The 18057-nt window shown below is 48.2% G+C and overlaps 1 protein-coding gene across 4 annotated transcripts in view; it reads left to right on the top strand.

Annotated features, from left to right (window-relative positions):
* The window catches only part of CHD8 (chromodomain helicase DNA binding protein 8), a 124359-nt gene that overhangs the window by 32989 nt on the left and 73313 nt on the right, over positions 1-18057 (top strand). The gene's annotated exons all lie outside the window — the stretch shown is intronic.

Raw genomic sequence — 18057 nt, 5'->3', positions numbered from 1 at the left:
ACAACTTCGCTACTTCAGTGTTGGTTCGCTGTCGTACTGTTCCAGGCTCCACGTTGGTCCGTACTTTGTTTATTCGCAGGATCCTCCAGTGTGTCTTCCAATGTTATCTACGTCCATTTTACCCGAGTGTGCTACGTCTCCCCCCTCAAGTTCATTTTTTCTTTCCTGTTCCAGTCTCTCCCTGTGTGTTTTCCCAGCACTAACTTTTTCTTTTGTCCTCAGTAGACCACCCAGCATTAATAATTCGGACAAGTGCTCTCCCTGCGTCTGGATCCCAAGTGCACTTATAAACATCTATCTGTGTCTGGATCCTCAGTTCGCTTATATACTACCTGCGTCTGGGACTTTACCTGTGTACCATAGCTAATATTTTCTCCCAGTGCTTCTTCCATGTATTCCTGTGCTTGTGTCTTTGTTTATTCCCGCTAGTACCGGATACCTGACCAAAGGGCCGCGACCTGCTTGCCGGGTGCAGCTAAAACCCAAATCCCACTTGGAGGGGGTCACTGGTGAACACCTCCCGGTAAGTTAGACTCCGCGCCTTTGATCAGGTCTCGTCAACATCCTGTGCTAGTGGATGAGGAAGATATATATATATATATATATATATATATATATATATATATATACACACATACACAAGCTCCCCGTCTCCTGTTATCTCCACACCCCAGGGCCTCGACTTCAAACCCTCCAGTTGAGGATCCTGAGAGCGCAAGCGTGACCTATACCCAGGAACATAATGGATTTTGGCAGTTAATCCAGCCCTTTCAAAGCCACCTCAGAAAAAAGAGCGAGTAATATGGACTTTTCTGCTGGCTGTGCTGTATCGGGCTCCATTCTCTCCATAGGGGTTTGATTGTTCACTCATTGCCCATTATTTGCATTTGAGCTTAATGGTTGTAATACTGCAAAGTACCACTTATTCTCATAGGTGGTCCTTTAAGCATTCATTGTAATTTTTCCTGATACATCCACACTTGTTGTTCTACCAAAGTGTGCAGGGGTATTTCCTGGAACTCATTCCTATGTCTTCTAGAGTTCAGACAGCGAAAGACAGAGGGGACGCTGTCTTGTCAGAACTGTTCTGTGTCGATTGCAGCTTGGACTCAAGATCACAATAGTTTGTGTGAAACTTGCGTTGAAGGGACGCAGCTTGGGAGCACTTAGGCTGTGGGTCCCCTTCAAGAACCAGCAGGCTATGTTACAGGTGGCCACCGAGCTGCAGGCCTCTCAGTCTGCTCCTCCTTTGCTTACAACAGCCTTATCCGAACCGCCATGGGTTCAAGGTTTGTCTCAGTTGGTCCAGGGCCCGAGTGCAGGTATCAACCTCACTACAACAGAGGCTGGATCAACAGTCTAGGTGAAAATAGTCTAGATGAGACCCCTCTGTTTCTCTCCATTCAGTCTACGACTAAGTCAGGGGACTCCACGTGTGCTGAGATTGATATGTCTGGAACAGACGCTGTTTCCACATTCGACAGCGCAGAGGACCCACAGTGCCAGATAGATGTGGATACTTTGGTCAAGTCTGCTCTCTTAAGGATTCTGACACCACGTCCATGGCTGAGGCTCCCCTTTTTTTTAAAAAGAGAGGTGTCTGTATTTCCTTCCTCTCCCCAATGGAGGATCTCCTAGCAGAGGCTTGGAATCGCCCCAAGAAGCATTTCCAAGTATCCAAACGTATTTTGAACTTTTGCCCTCTCTCAGCTGTGGATAGGGCTAAGTGAGAGTCCACACCTTTTGGACGTCCACTACCCTGTCTATCCCGAATGCGGCTTCTCTTAAGGATGCCACGGGTCGGAAAATGTCAAGTTTATTGAAATCCATATTTTTCCAACGCAGGTGCTGCTCTTCGTCCAGCTCTCGCTTCTGCTTGGGTGGCCAAAGCTCTAGGGCGGACTCTCTTGAGGAAGTAAAACGAGAAAAACTGGGAGAGCAATCAGATGAAATATCTGTTTAATAAATGCAAATGCAAAAAAGATTAAAATTACATAACACATATAAAATGGTCAAATATAGTAATGTTGGAATTTATCGATAATAAGGACCTCTACAGCAATTAAATAATGTACTGTGCAATAGGCACAGATACTATGACAGCCAGAAGGGTGATGTAACAATGTAAATGTTGAAAAGAGAAAAGAAAAAAACTGTTTAAAAAAACAAAAATACAATATAACACAGTCTGACTTGGAGTAAAGCTTCCCGTTGCCTTATAAAAAGGAGCCTTGCAGGGCTCTAATTGCTTGTAAAGAAGATTAATGCTAACAAGTGGTTGCCCATAGTGACCGTAATTAGTTGTGAATAAATCAGTAGAAATAGTAGTTGTCTCCAAATACTCTACTGGGCGATTCTCCAGAAAGTGAACATAAACTACAATAAAATTAATTTCACTAACCAGCAATTTGTTTATATTTATTAAATGTACACGTTCCAAAGTATAAGAAACTACTTTGATTTACCTCTAAGCTACATTTTTCATTATACCAATGTAGAAGTTACAATTCATAAAAAACAATAGTTAATTATAACACAATTTACAGAACCATGTGCTGTGAAAACTTTAACTTTGTAAGTGCCTTATCTTTGTTCACTCTACCCAATATGCAGTATTTTCAAATTAAATATGAAATCTGCAATATAGCTTAAATGTGCACAGAATTAACATTTAAATATGCTAAGTAGCTCTGTCCCGTGCATCACTGTGCAAGGCAACATTTTCATACTGTACTAATAATCATCACATCACATCAAATCACCACAGCTCATCTTTGTAGTCTGAATATGTAACTAACGTCCATTAACAAATTAAGATTGTTTATATTTGCTCTAAAAGAGAAAAACAAGTGTCCCATGCATCACACAAATTACCAGTTATTTATATAGCGCGCACACATTCCGCAGCGCCTTACAGAGAATATCTTACCATTCACATCTGTCCCTGCCCCAGTGGAGCTTACAATCTATATTCCCTACCACTTGCTGACACACACAAACACTAGGGTCAATTTTGTGGGGAGCCAATTAACCTACCAGTATATTTTTGGAGTGTGGGAGGAAACCGGAGTACCCGGAGGAAACCCACGCAAGCACAGGGAGAATATACAAACTCCACACAGTTAGGGCTGTGGTGGGAATCGAACCCATTACCTCAGTGCTGTGAGGCAGTAACGCTAACCATTACACCATCTGAATTTAACTATTATGTTTTGAACGAAGCATAAATTGCCCAAATCATTGTCCAAAATGCTAAACACAGCCTTCGAGACTGGAGAAAACGTAATAATTCACACAAGTCCCGTGCATCACTTTTTCAATTGTCCCGTGCATCACAAGGTTTAAAAAAAAAAAAAAAATCACAAAATTTCAGTTGTTTAATAATTTAATTTATACCAATGCAAACTCTGAAATATATTTAAATAGAAAATGCATTTAACAAGCATGTACCCTTTCACACTTCACATAATTATTCATTACATTTTGTTAAGGTAGAAAATATTATTTCCTATAAGTCCTGTGCCTCACATTCTTTTAAAATTGTTTTCCTTTTAAACTGGTCTGTTAAATAGTTATTTGTTATATGAAAATTTAATTGCTTAGTAGCAAAGCCTTAAACTGGGCATCCACTATACAATTTTCTGTCAGATATCTGTCCAATCTGGCTGGTTGGAATGAAAACCTGGTAATGTATGGGAGCAAATGTCAGTCGATCATATGGTTTTAAACACTGAAAAAAGCACAAAAAAAATTGTTCAAATTTGGTTCAATTTGTCTGAACAACCACTTTTGGCTATTTCTACTTCAGGGTCCATAGGGTATCCACAGGATACCTTGGGGTATAGGTGTGACGTCAGTCGCAGGGCACCAAAGAGTTAAGCTTTCAGCCTCCCAGGATGCACTAGGTCCCCCTCCTATACCCCGCCCCCGGGCCAAGGCACCTCAGTTTAGTTTGGTGCCCGGCCGGAGTCGGGTGCACCTGTTGGAGTGGGGGCTAGAAGAGCCCCTGAAGCTTATTCTTCATGCAGCTGTGGCTGCACATCTGGATGAACAGCATGGACAGTCAGTCCTGACGTCCATGCTGTCTTCACTACACCCCGCCGGTACCAGAACGCCGGTACTGATCCGGGGATGCTGGTGGGCGTCTGGGGTCACAGCTAGCGGTGACCCCAGATGCTCCGGACCATGGCCGGATTCAAGGGGGACAGAGGTAAGCAGCGGGGTCCCGCGGTGGGTCCCCGCTGATCACATGGTCCTAAGTCCCCAGGCAGGGGGCTCCCTGGGGACTGGCTGCAGCGTGGAGCCAGGCGACCAACCTGCGCTTCCACTACCCCCTGGGACAGCGGACCGCAGCAGAGCGGTAGCGCTGCGGCGTCCCAGGGGTTAAATGCATGCCAGGGGAGCGCGCCTTCCCTGTCTCACAGCCGGCGCCTCCCCCGCTGCACACAGCCCTCTCTGCATGCTGCCGACTGGTCCTGTGGCAGCGCTTCTCCCCCAGGCCAGCCTCCTCTCTGCTCCTCGGCGGCCATCTTCTCCAGAACGCATGGTGAACGCTGCTGGAAGCGCTGGACGGAAGCATTGTGGTCTGGGTCCCCCCGCATACCTCTCCTCCGCTGTGGTCAGGTCTGTGTATGCAGCGCTGTGTCCTACCAGGCCCTGTGTCTGTGTAGTTGAGTGATCAGCGCTGTTAGTGCAGGAATTGTTATTTCTCTGCATTGTATGTGACTGTGCTAGCGCTGCTGCCTGTAACTTTTCTTCTCTAAACTGTCAGCTTTATTACTGTCCCTGTTCTTCTGCTAAAGCCCTTGCGGTGCGGTGCTGCAGGGTGGTCTCTCGCCTATTTAATACTTAATTGGTGAGAGAGGTCACATACGTGGTGCCATCATGTCTGAAAGTGATTTTCCCCTCCGGCTACAGTGTACCACGTGCAAAGTACCGTTAGCGGAGGGGGAGGGTAGCGCGGAGGGCCTTTGCCGGCAGTGTTTGTCCATGGCGCGGCCTATTACGGTTACAGCACCGGTACAGGAGCCGCCCTGGGCTTGTTTCGCTCAGGCGTTAACAGCTTTAGTGGGCCAGTTAGCTCCGCAGCCCGCGTTTACTCCGATGGGTTTGTCCCAGCAGTCTGTGGTGTCGTCACCCATGCAGGGGTTCCCACGACAATTGGTGGTACCCCACAGTCTCCCTATTTCCCCGCTCCCGGGTTCTCAGGAGCCAGCGTGGGTTAACTCCCTGACGAGTTCTGTACAGCACTTGTCGGATGTGTTGCAAGGGGAGTCTGTGATGCGGCCTCATAAAAGGCCGGTGGCGTCTCTGTCCGCTCCTTATGAGGATGACGAAGGGACGTCTGATGATGGGGAGATTCTTGATCCTTACGATCAGGAACCTCTCCATACTAAGGACGCTGATGCTAAGTCCAAAGTATATATTCCTGGACTTATTCGGGCGGTCCGCACAGCCTTGGTGATTGAGGACGAAGTTCCCCCAGCGGCTAAATCTAAGTATGCCTTTTTCAAAGATGTGAAGGGCGATGCCACAGTCTTTCCTCTTTCGGGTCAGTTGGTGGACCATTTAGAGGAGGCGTGAAAACAACCTGGCAAAAGATACCAGCCGCAGAGACGCCTGGCGGTGGCTTATCCGTTCGCGGATAATTATTTTGCTAAGTGGGAATCCCCTCCACAGGTGGATTCTCACGTGACCCGTCTTGTCCGTAGTGCCACATTGCCGATGCCATCCATGTCCTCCCTTAAGGATGCTACGGACCGCAAGGTAGAAATCTGCCTGAAGTCCGCTTATTCCCTTGCAGGGGGGGCAGCACGGCCGGCTATGGCCATTTGCTGGGTTGCCAGAGCGATGGAGCGCTGGGCGGATTCATTAGAGGCTTCTTTTGAATCCGACTGTCCGGCCGATCAGGCGGAGTTGATTGGCAATCTCCGTGATTCGGCCACCTACATCAACGAGGCGGCTCTAGACATTAGTACTCTGGTGTCTAGAATTTCTTCAGCAGCGGTAGCTGCTCGTCGCACCTTGTGGCTGCGATCCTGGAAGGCGGACGCAGATTCCAAGAAAGGTCTGGAAGCGTTGCCGTTTACCGGAGAAGTTCTCTTCGGTCCGGATCTGGATAAGATTGTGGCCACGCTGGCGGCAGCCAAATCTGCTTGTCTCCCGTCGGCCGCTGCTCCTTCTGGTTCGGGACCATCGTCCTTTCGGTCATCTAGGGCCCAGGGCAGGCCCAAACCACAGTCGTTTCCTCGACAGGCTGGCCCTAAGAAATCGGTCAAGCCCCGGAAGCAGGCATGGAGTACCAGACGTCCGGCCCCCAAGCCAGATGACAAGCCTGCGGCCTGACGGTCCGGGCCTCCCTTTGGGGGATCCCAGGGTGGGAGGCCGCCTGCTACAGTTCGCCCAGTGTTGGTCGACCACTACGACAGACACTTGGGTTCTGGAGGTGGTTTCCCACGGATACGCCCTCTCCTTCCGGCACAGACCCCCGGCTCGCTTCTTCACCACGGGTCTCCCATCAGACCGGAACAAGGCTACGGAGCTGCGGAAGGTATTGCACACTATGCTCCAGGCTGGAGTTATAGTGGCGGTTCCATTCTCCCAGAGGGGCCAGGGTTTCTATTCAAATCTATTTTTGGTACAGAAACCCAATGGGTCATATCGTCCGATTCTCAACCTCAAAGCACTCAACAAGTCTTTGCGGGTCCCGAAGTTTCGGATGGAGACCCTACGGTCCATCATTCTGGCGCTGGAACCTGGGGACTACTTGGTGTCATTGGACATACAGGACGCTTACCTGCATGTCCCTATTCTTTGGCGCCATCAACAGTTCCTCAGGTTTGCAATCCGCAGCGACCACTTCCAGTTTCGGGCGTTACCTTTTGGCCTGGCAACAGCACCACGTGTTTTCACCAAGGTGATGGCGGTCATGGCGGCTTCTCTGCGGCTGCAGGGAGTCCGCATGTTGCCGTATTTGGACGACCTGTTATTGGTGGCAGGATCTCCAGAGCTCCTGTTACGCCACTTGGACCTGACCATTGCACTGCTGCAACGGCACGGCTGGCTAATCAACTGGCAGAAGTCCACTCTAATCCCGTCTCGGAGGATTCTGCATCTTGGAGCCTTATTGGACTCGGGACAGCAAAGGATCTTCGTGAAGGAGGACAAGATCTCTGCTTTACAGTCAAGGGTGCGCAGTTGCCTGCACAACCGCCGGGTGTCCTTACACTCGGCGATGAGGTTACTGGGCTCCATGGTGTCGGTGTTCGACATGGTGGAATACGCCCAGTTTCACTCCAGACCTCTGCAGCACCTGATCCTGTCCAAGTGGAACGGGCTGACTCAGTCTTTGAAGTCCCAGACGATTGTGCTCACCCAGGAGGTTCGCCTGTCCCTTGCGTGGTGGTTACAGACGACCCACCTCAACAAGGGACGTCCGTTCTGGGTTCCAAATTGGGTCCTGTTGACAACGGACGCCAGTCTTCGGGGCTGGGGAGCAGTTTCGGGTCCACACTTGTTCCAGGGCAGGTGGACGCCGACAGAAGCGGAGCTTCCAATAAATATCTTGGAACTCCGTGCGGTCTTCAATGCTCTCCAGCAGGCACAGCGGTTTCTCCAGGGTCGCCCGGTGCAGGTCCAGTCGGACAACGCTACCACCGTGGCCTACATAAACAGGCAAGGAGGAACTCGCAGTCGGGCGGCTCTCGTAGAGGTCTCTCGGATCCTGGTTTGGGCGGAGCGCAATCTTCCGGCCATATCAGCGGTCTTCATCCCGGGAGTGCTAAATTGGGAGGCGGACTTTCTAAGTCGCCAGGACGTTCATCCGGGGGAATGGTCCCTGCACCCGGACGTTTTTCAACTACTGGTGGACAGGTGGGGTCTTCCAGAAATCAACCTCATGGCGTCCCGGCACAACAACAAGTTGCCGGTGTACGGGTCTCGCACAAGAGACGAAGGGGCGTCTCTGGTGGATGCTCTGTCCGTCCGGTGGACGTTCCGGTTCGCATACCTGTTCCCTCCGGTCTCCCTTCTTCCACGGGTAATCCGGAAATTCAAACAGGAAGGAGGGACGCTCCTGTTGATAGCTCCCGCGTGGCCCAGACGGCACTGGTTCTCAGACCTTCAGGGTCTGTCCGTGGACATTCCTCTGCGGTTGCCGCTACGACCGGACCTTCTGTCTCAGGGTCCTTGCCTTCACCCGGACCTGACTCGGCTGTCTTTGACGGCGTGGCTGTTGAGACGGCCATGCTGAGGTCCCGGGGGTTTTCCAGCTCTGTGGTGCGTACCATGTTACGAGCTCGGAAACCGTCTTCCGCGAGGATATACCATCGCGTGTGGCATACGTTCTTCCAGTGGTGTAGACCGAGAGGTTATGCACCGCGGGAGTTTCGTCTGTCTCGGATTCTCGCCTTCCTGCAAGCGGGACTAGATCATGGGCTTCGCCTTGCTTCTTTGAAGGTACAGGTTTCGGCCCTATCTGTCTGGTTTCACCGTAGGATTGCTACAATCCCGGATGTGCGCACCTTTATGCAGGGTGTTCTCCGCATTCAGCCGCCCTTTGTTCCACCTGTGGCGCCTTGGGATTTGGCTGTGGTCCTGAGGGCTCTCCAAGGACCGCCGTTTGAACCACTGGGCTCAGTGGATCTTAAATGGCTAACAGCTAAGACTGTTTTCCTTCTGGCCATTGCTTCGGCCAGACGTGTTTCTGAGTTAGGGGCTCTTTCTTGTAGACCCCCTTTCTTGGTTTTTTATGGGAACAGGGCAGTGCTCCGCACTCGGCCCGAGTTTCTTCCCAAAGTTGTTTCCCAGTTTCATGTTAACGAGGAAATAGTTGTTCCGGCCTTTAACTCACCGGGTCTTTCCGTGGGTGAGGCCTCTTTGGATGTTGTGCGGGCCTTAAGGACTTATGTTGACCGCACTTCTTCGTTTAGGAAGTCGGACGCTTTGTTTGTCCTCTATGGCTTCCGTAAAAAGGGTTGGTCTGCTTCAAAGCAAACTTTGGCAGCCTGGATCCGTATGGCTATTTCTGAAGCTTATCTTCATGAAGGCCTACCGGTCCCTCCTTCTCTGAAGGCTCATTCCACTAGGTCTGTGGGTCCTTCGTGGGCAGCTCGACGTGGTGCCTCGGCAGTTCAGATCTGCAAGGCTGCTACGTGGTCTTCTGTCCATACCTTCGTGAGGTATTACAGGTTTGACACCTTCGCCTCTCAGGATGCTTCCTTCGGGCGGCGGATTCTCCTTTCTGCACAGGAGCGTCCCCACCCTTAAAGGATACTGCTTTGGGACATCCCCAAGGTATCCTGTGGATACCCTATGGACCCTGAAGTAGAAAATATGAGATATGGTAAGAACTTACCCTTGTTATCTCTATTTCTACGAAGTCCATAGGGTTCCACAGGACTCCCGCCCTGTCGCACCTGTGCTGCAGATGGGCTTTGCTCTGGTCACCAGTTTTCCGTCTCCCTCTGGTGAGAATGTGATTCTTGTATGTGTCCAGATCTTTGTTCTCTCTCTTCCTTCTCCTCCTCCGGCCTATGGCTTGGTAACTAACTGAGGTGCCTTGGCCCGGGGGCGGGGTATAGGAGGGGGACCTAGTGCATCCTGGGAGGCTGAAAGCTTAACTCTTTGGTGCCCTGCGACTGACGTCACACCTATACCCCAAGGTATCCTGTGGAACCCTATGGACTTCGTAGAAATAGAGATAACAAGGGTAAGTTCTTACCATATCTCATATTTTTCCAGTGTTTGTGAGCAAATGGATGATTGTCATTTGCTCCCATACATTACCAGGTTTTCATTCCAACAAGCCAGATTCGACAGATAAAAACACACACAGGTCTTGCGCTGCTAGGAATAGTAGTCAGTTTAGTAGTTTTAGTAGTCAGTGTAAAATGATCCCCTTGGGACGAAAAGTTACATTAGTGCAATAGCTTAAACGGTATGCGTTTAGCATCCCAGCGGTCTGCATGCCGACGCTTACAATACCGGCGCCATAGAATACAGACACCGGTCAGAATTCTGGCGCCGGCATCCCAGCTGCCAGGATGCCAAAGGTAAGTAACTGGGTTGGGGGGAGGGTTAGGTTTAGGGTGCGGGGAGGTTCGGTTTAGGCACCAGGGCGGGTTAGGGGAGGGAGAGGGGTAGTTATTACTATACAGACCACCAAGTTTACCCCTGTCGGGATCCATGCGTCGGGATTCTGACTGTCGGTATTACATACTGATTCCGCTTAAACTAATTGGTATAATTTTAAGTGCAGAGTTGAGAACCGTCCTGGCTGGAGATGCGTAAGGTGTCTCGCTTCTACTGCGTATCAAGTAGGACCCCACAGCTTATGAATCCAGGTTGCCTAACCAGATTTGAGTTTAAACTGAGATTTGATGTTAAACTGGTCCTGCCACTACTGAGCCCGGATTGTGATATGTTGCCAAGCCGGCGCTGATACTACACACAACGAGGCCTCTGATCTGCCGCGTAGCTATACGGTTGACGCTGACTACACGGGTGACAGCCTGTGGATATCCCTGTTGTGATCGCCGACCCAGCACGGACAACATATATATAATGGCTTTGGAGTGTCAGCAGAACGGCTCCCCAGGTAGTACTTTTGTGCGCACCACGTGTGAATGCCTGTTAACACTGGGAACTGCACCCCCTTTTAACAGTATCTCCAACCAGGACTTGTTTTACCTTCTTAGGGGTTAGCCACCCCTTTCTGATGAGCAGCTTTCAGATTCAACCACTAATCAGACTAAAAAACTGAAGCGCCTGGCATTTTCTTATTTTCTTATGAGGAAGACCTTCGCAATCATACCCACTAATCTTAATTACTATTCAGGGTTGACCTCATTCGTGAGGCCAGTATTTATCTGGGGGAAGTGGCCATTGACTCTGGCCTCCTTTCCTCCAAGGTCTCTGCTTCCGCAGTAGCTGCCAGACGAGTGCTCTGGCTGTGTTCTTGGAAGGCAGACACTGAATCCAAAAAGGTTTTTGGGAGCCTTACCTTTCTTAGGTAATGTCTTGTTCGGGCCCGAACTGGGAAAATTACGGCTACAGTAGTGGCTTCCAAGACCACGTTCCTCCCATCAGCGGTGCCTAAGTCAAAGAATTTTTCCTTTCGTCTGCAATGCAAAGCCATGGGACAGTTCAACTCAAGGTCACAGGACCCATCCTCTAAATTTTCCAGGTCCAGAGGCTGCCAGTCCTGGTCGACCCGTCAATCGCCTCCTATTCCGGCTGTCAAACCAGTGGCTTGACGGGCAGGCTTCCTCCTGGTACCTTCCAGTGCAGGGGGGAGTTTTCTACTCTTTGCGGAGATTTCACTATTGACTACTACAGAAGCTTGGGTAAAGAGTGTTGCTTCCCAAAGTTAAACACTCTCGTTTCGGGATTGTCCTCTAAGCCAGTTCATTTCCACTTGGACAAGGGTCGTCTCTTCTGGGCCCTGCTCACCACTGATGCAAGTCTTCGAGGTTGGAGAGCAGTAATGTGCCATCACACCTTTCAAGGTCAATGGTCTGCTCAGAAAGCTTTACTCCTGATCAACATCTTAGAATTTGGTCTGGCAAACTGCCAAAGCTTTCTCCAGCACAAACCTGTCCAGGTTCTGTTCAACAACGCGACAGCTATTGTATATATAAACCATCAAGCAGAACCCGAGGCATGAGGGAAAGTCGCATTCTTCATTTGGGCATGTGGTTCCTTCCAGCTCTGTCGGTGGTTCACATCCCAGGGTTCCACTATTGGGACTTCTTTAGCTGCCACGACGTGCACTTGGGCGAATGGTCTCTTCACCCAGAGGTGTTCTAGATGTTGGTGAGTTGACATGATGGGCTCTTGTCACAGCAACAAGCTTCCTCTACACTGCTCCAGCACCAGGGAACTGGGCGCTTTTCTGGTGGACGCCTCAGCAGTTGAGTGGACCCTGCCGTTCATCTACATCTTTCCTCCAATCTCTCTGATCTTGCGGGTTAATTCGCATCGCTCCTGATTGGCCACGACAAGCTTGGTATGCCGACCCTCTCATCCTGTCTGTAGACTCCCCGTGGCATCTCACTCTCCTGACTGTCTCAGGGTCCATGTCTGCACTCAGACATCGGCCGCCTCCCCCTTGATGGGGTGGCACTTCAGACATCTATCCTAAGGGGAAAAGGTGTCTCCGCATCAGTAATTTGTATTCAGCAGAATGCTTGGAAACTGTCCTTGGCTAGGATTTATCACAGATTCTGGCGGACCACTATGATTGGTGTGCAGTCCAGGATTGGACTTGGGTCTTCGGCTTTCCTCCCTTAATGTACAGGTCTCCATGCACAGTCTCTTTAAAAAAAAAAGATTGCCTCTTTGCCGGATGTCCAAACTTTTCCACCAGGTGTGCTTCACCTTCAACCACCATCCCTCCTGTGGCCTGGTGGGATTTGGCTTTGTTGTTGCTGGCCCTTTTTAGGCTTCCTATTTTGAGTCTTTGGAAATGGTGGACCTTCCTTAGCTTACCTTGAAAGTGGTCTCCTTACATTGCTTCACCCGTCGAGTATCAGATTTGAGTACACTGTCCCATCACTCTCCTTATCTTCCACCTGGATTGAGCGGTTCCCGGGATGCGCCTTGGCTACCTCCTGAAGGTCGTGTCTCATTTCCACATTAATCGGGAAATTGTGGTGCACTTTTATTCTGTTCTTGATTCTTCTTCAGAGTTAGAAAAGGTTCGGGCCCCCCGTGTTTACGTTCTTAGGGGTTATCCACCTAACCTAGGACCCAGGATATCCGGAAGTCTGATTCCTTCTTTGTCCTTTATAATTTTAACAAATATGGCTGGCTGGCCTCCAAACAGACCTTGGCCTGCTGACTTTGCTTTACTATCCACCATGCCTACTTTTTGGTGGAGCAACCGGTCCCAGCCTCAGTGTGTGTGCTCATTCTACCAGGCCGGAGTTCATGGGGGGCTAGATATTGCGCCTCTGAGCTGCTTTGCATGGTGGCCACGTGGTCTGTCGCCTATACTTTCAAGTTCTATTGCATTGATACCTTTTTATCTCAGATGCTTGTTTTGGGCGTTGAGTATTAAGCGCAGCATAGGAGCATCCCCTCCCTTAGATGAACTGCTTTGGGACGTCCCACGGTTCCCAGTGTCCCCCATGGATATTAGGGAAAAGGAGATTTTTGGCCTTACTTTTTAAAGCCTTTTCTCTGAGTCCATGGGAGACGTTAGGTGCCCACCCTGCTGTCTCTAACTGGCGGTGGGTTTTCTTTGGGTTAACTACACATGCTCTCTGGCTAAGGGGGTTGGGTATAAGGGAGAGGGAGCCTGTGCTGCTGGGTAAAAAATATTAACTAATTGGTGCCCAGGCTCTGCTGCTCCACTCTATTATACCCTTGGATCCCAGTGTTCCCCATGGACTCAGAGAGAAGAGGATTTAACTGGTAAGGACAAAAATCCACAATATGTAAATAGAAAGCCGCTCTCCTGTCTAGATCTATATATCATAAGACCAGATGAAATTAATTTTAAAACTCAAAGCATTTATTACAATTCATAAAGGTATATAAAAAGAGGTTAAATAAAGCAACTGCATAAAACATATTAAAACAATGAAAATGGTATTAGTCATAGAAAAGTAACCCTTCTTCTTCCACTAATTAATGGTCAAGCAAAATGATAGCACAGCCTGTTTCTACCAAGACCTCCAATTAAATCACAAAGTAGTGCAGATCTTTGGAAGATAATACGGTATGTCAGGCTTTTGTATAATTACCACATTGGATGTCCTTAATGGGGTCTTGTATTAGTGGAATTAGGTCTCGCGTGAAAGCTTGGTTCTCTTGCTGGTGATGTAGAGGCCGACTGGATAGTTCAAAATTATGTAGTCCAAGGTCTTTATGAAATGTGATGGCACGGAGGTCTGGTTCTTATTTTCAGCTGCAAGTGCCAATAGGATAGAGATTATGGGGTACAAATCCACTGACTCATTTCGCTGTACACCCCAGAGCTCTTCAAAGTTTTGAAAAGGTGTGGGACGAAGAGCAAAATGCGTCAGCTGAATGAATGTCAATCTCAGCAGTGATTGTCCATTTTCAGTTTGGTAATGAGTAATTGTGGCAACATACGTCTGTTTTCTTGACTGGGTTGAGTTGTGGCAATATTTTGTGCCTCTTAAGAGCTTTCGACTGAATCGGTGTTGAAGTTTTTGGCACACGTCCTTTATAGAAGAATGATTTTTGAGCGCTCTTCAAAAAGCTTCATCTCCTGTGAAAGGAAATCAAAGATTTAGTTTGATGCTATAGCATATATCGGTCATCAAAAGTATTGTGATGATGAAAGTAGGAAAATTGTGCTGGGCGCTACTGAATATACCAGCGTTTTTCCGCAATCCTTATTTAGAGACCCGGAAGGCGGATTTTCTCAGCAGGAATATCCCCCAGGAGAATGGTCTCTTCATTTAGACATATTTCATTAAATTTTACTGAAGGTGGTTATTTGTTAACACATGATGGAGCTAGGCTTTGCTGCACCCAGCGCCGTCCTGTGTTGCTGCCCCTTCCCTCCTCCGCTCCCTCCCTCAAGCTTACATATTCTCTCTACCGCCAGGAGGGAGGGCGGGCATTTCCTGCGCCCGCCGGATACAATGGCACTCCGGGTGATGGACCGGTTTGCCTGTGCCTGGAGCCGCTACTGGATGGAGCCCAATTTAACTGCTAGATATATTGATTCTGTGCAAGGTTACGAGACCAAAAAAACAATTCTGGTAGATGTACAAATTTCATCTGGTTTATGTAGTTTCTTTGATACCAGTGTTATGAAAGGTACTAAAACAAATTTATCAGGAAAGTGTGTGGATGATTCTCCTAGCTCAAGCTTGGTCTAAATGAATCTGCGGTACAGATACGCCGTCTGAGGATGGCGTAGTCTGTACTTCAAGCCGACAGAGCAGGGAAGTTGCATACTTCCCTGCTCTCCGTCCGGCACCCAGCGCTGGCTCCGTCCCCTTTTCCCAGCATCCTTTGCAGCAGGTCTGACGTAACCTGCTCTCAGATGCCGGGGCATGCACAGTGAGAAGCAGGCATATCAGGGTCCCGGTATTTCTATATTCTCACTGCATCCAAGGATCGCGGAGGGGCCGGAGAGCGCCCGAAGATGCCGGACAAGTAAGTGTACATGGCTGGCTACTAAACATCACTATATATCGCATCGATGTGAAAGCTTTTAGTAGCCACTTCATGTTGTACAGCCATGGCCAAAAGTTTTGAGAAGGATGCAAGTATTGGAAGACCTTTTTATCAGATGTTACTATGATATACTGAAGTAAAATTGCAGGCATTTCATAAGTGTCAAAGGCTTTTATTGACAGTTACATTAAGTTTATGCAGAGTGTCAATATTTGCAGTGTTGACTCTTCTTTTTCAAGACCTCTGCAATTCTCCCTGGCATGCTGTCAATCAACTTCTGGGCCACATACTGACTGATGGCCGCCCATTCTTGCCTAATCAATGCTTGGGGTTTGTCAGAATTTGTGGGTTTTTGTTTGTCCACCCGCCTATTGAGGATTGACCACAAGGTCTCAATGGGATTACGGTCTGGGGAGTTTCCTGGCCATGGACCCAAAATTTAGAGGTTTTGTTCCCCCTAGCCACTTAGAGCACCTTGCTATAAGGCAAAAGTGATAACTATCATGCTGGAAAAGGCATTGTTCGTCACCAAACTATTCTTGGATGGTTGGGTGAAGTTGCTCTTGGAGGATGTTTTGGTACCATTCTTTATTCATGGCTGTGTTCTTAGGCAAAATTGTGAGTGAGCCCACTGCCTTGGCTGAGAAGCAACCCCAATCATGAATGCTTTACTTTTGGCATGACACAGGACTGTTGGTAGCGCTCACCTTTTCTTCTCCAGACAAGCGTTTTTCCAGATGAAAGAAAATAACTTTACCCCAGTCCTCAGCAGTCCAATCCCTGTACCTTTTGCAGAATATCAGTCTGTCCCTGATGTTTTCAAGCTACACCCTTCTTTCTAAAGCTTCCAGTATGTTCTAATTCAATCAGCATGACAGAGTGATTTCCAGCCTTGTCCTCGTCAACACTCACCTGTGTCAACGAGAGAATCACTGACATGTCAGATGGCCCTTTTGTGGCAGGTCTGAAATGCAGTGGAAATGTTGTTTTTGGGATTAAGTTCATTGTCATGGCAAAGAGGGATTTAGCAATTCATCTGATCATTCTTCGTGACATTCTGGAGTATATACAAATTGCCATCATAAAAACTGAAGCAGCAGACTTTGAAAACCAGTATTTGTCATTCTCAAAACTTTTGGCCATTGCTGTACATGAATAGACCCCTAATGGTCTGAGTCTGTAATTCATATTCATGTTTGGACAGCCTTAATCAGCCAATGATTTTCGCATTGTCTAGGAAATGTGCATTTCTTTTCTAGTCTACTCCTGTAGCTGCAGGAAGGTCTGGATGCAGTTTATGCTTTAAACTCTGTAAAGGTACGGGTTTGAGCTTGGCCAGTCTTATTTCAGAGAAATAGACTTTTAGATGGTTAAATATATAAATACAGTAATTACCAAAGAAGCGCATGTTACTGACATCTGTCTAGCTTGATAATATCAGTCAGTTGATTATTACACTTTTGAATTGTTGAACAATCGATCTAAAAATGCAGGTACCTTTCTAATACACTCACATAATTTACCAGAGAAGCTACTAGTTCACAGTACGAGGGGTGTGCAATAAGTTTTTGGATGCAGAAAATATTTTATTTACAAACTAAGTGAAATTAATTATTTTTTAAAATAATCGCCAGAGTCTATGCAAAGTAGCATGCGCTCAAACCACTTGGTGAAGCAGCTGGACCAGTCCGAAGCAGATATGTCTTCTACATGCTGGATGAAGGTCTCCACTGCAGCTTCCGGTGATTAAAAACGAATCCCATGCTGCTTGCGCTTAATTTGTGGGTACATGATGAAGTTATAGGGGACCAGATCTGGACTGTTTCAGCGGATGACCTAGCTTTTGAATGCGTTCATGGGCTTGAAAATCCACCACTTTCCTGGACTTAAGGGCAGATGCATTGTCATGATGCAGAAAGGCACCACGAGCGTTATTTTTTTGGATGGTGCCTGGAAATGGCTAACAGCACTTGTGGCAGGCATTGGTTGGCATGCCAGTCTCCAGCGATGGTGCGCTGTTGCACAGGTGGTACTGTAGCTACATGACCAGACTTGGCCACAAAAACAGCCACCATCTGCTTGGCCACGCTGTGCACCTGTTGGAAATTTTGTGGTGGCACACCTCCAACTGGGGTCCACTTGGCCGATTGTTGTTTGGTCTTGTGGTCGACACTGTAGATCCAGGAATCATCGCCACTGATGATTTCCCAGACAGAGTTTGTGTGGCCACCTTTCAAAAGGGCAGAATGCGCCCTGCCCCTTTAGCGGCGCCCTGCTAAAACAACCTGCAGGGTGCTGTCCCCACCGGCGCTTCCTGCACTTCTGAATCAGGGCCATAAACTGTATCACCATTATGTGCTTTATCAATATACATATGTTACATTGGGTGTAGTAAAAAATGTCGATATGGTCTGAATGACAGCATGGGCAGAATGTCTACAGTATGAATATCGATAGCGTGTTTAGCATCATATTTTTGGGTTATTTAAGCGCTCTGCTACCACTAACTGCAGCCTAACGATAGACAAATGTCAACAGTCCACTTTATCAACATTCTGAATGCCGACGGCATACTGCTACATTACACTGCAATCCCAGGACTATAGAAGGGCTGGAGAGCAATACCATGAGTGGCTGCAGGCAACAGTGAAGCATGGTGGAGATGGAGGTTCATTGCAAGTTTGGGGCTGCATTTCAGCAAGTGGATGGTCAGGATTAATGGTATCCTCAATGCTGAGAAACACAGGCAGGTACTTATCAATCATGCAATACCATCAGGGAGGCGTCTGATTGGCTCCAAATTTATTCTGCGGCAGGACAACAACCCCAAACATACAGCCAATGTCATTAAGAACTATCTTCAACGTAAAGAAGAACAAGGAGTCCTGTAATGCTACT

The sequence above is a fragment of the Taudactylus pleione genome, unplaced genomic scaffold, assembly GCF_031769625.1.
Source record: "Taudactylus pleione unplaced genomic scaffold, aTauple2 ptg000095l, whole genome shotgun sequence".
NCBI classification, from domain to species: Eukaryota; Metazoa; Chordata; class Amphibia; order Anura; family Myobatrachidae; genus Taudactylus; species Taudactylus pleione.
This window is presented reverse-complemented; position numbering and strand designations above follow the sequence as displayed.